This window comes from Myotis brandtii, unplaced genomic scaffold, assembly GCF_000412655.1.
Source record: "Myotis brandtii unplaced genomic scaffold, ASM41265v1 scaffold573, whole genome shotgun sequence".
NCBI lineage: Eukaryota > Metazoa > Chordata > Mammalia > Chiroptera > Vespertilionidae > Myotis > Myotis brandtii.
This window is the reverse complement of record NW_005370145.1, coordinates 391488-391946: the sequence shown is the minus strand read 5'-3', so window position 1 is coordinate 391946 and position 459 is coordinate 391488. Positions and strand designations below refer to the sequence as shown.

Genomic DNA, 459 nt, shown 5'->3' with positions numbered 1-459 from the left:
CCAGCCCCAGGGGGCGGGGCCGGGATCCAGTCGATCCCCGGGGAGGGGAGGGGAGGGGGTCAGGAGGAACCCGAGCACAGGGAACCCCGCAGTGGGGACAGTGGAGTGAGGAGGAGGCTACGGGACAAGACTGGATTGAGGATCCACTGGCTCCGTGGGCCGGCTTCGAGGGACCAGGAGGTGGTACAGGCGGAGGATCCCAAGGAATCGGGTGCGGGAGGAGGAGTCCACCGCAATCCCCAGGGGCCCGAAGCCCGGGAGAGCAGGATCCGCGGTGCAGGGGCAGAGATCCAGCCGGAATCCTCGGGGAGAGGGAGGGATCTAGTCGATCCCGAGGGCGGGCGGGAGTGGGAGGTCCGGGGAGTCAGAGGAAGGCGGGAGTGGAGTCTGGAACCCCGGGGCGGGGGTCAGCACTGCTCCTAGAAGGGAAAAGGGGGGTCAGGGGGAGGTTTCGGGGGA

The 459-nt window shown here is 69.1% G+C and overlaps 1 long non-coding RNA gene across 1 annotated transcript in view; it reads right to left on the bottom strand.

Moving 5' to 3' along the window:
* Window positions 1–289: 289 nt before the first annotated feature.
* The window catches only part of LOC102262942, a 458-nt gene continuing 288 nt past the window's right edge, over window positions 290–459 (bottom strand). The window contains exon 2 of the long non-coding RNA XR_314290.2: window positions 290–419. This is a non-coding gene — a long non-coding RNA (uncharacterized LOC102262942). The remainder of the gene's footprint in view (window positions 420–459) is intronic.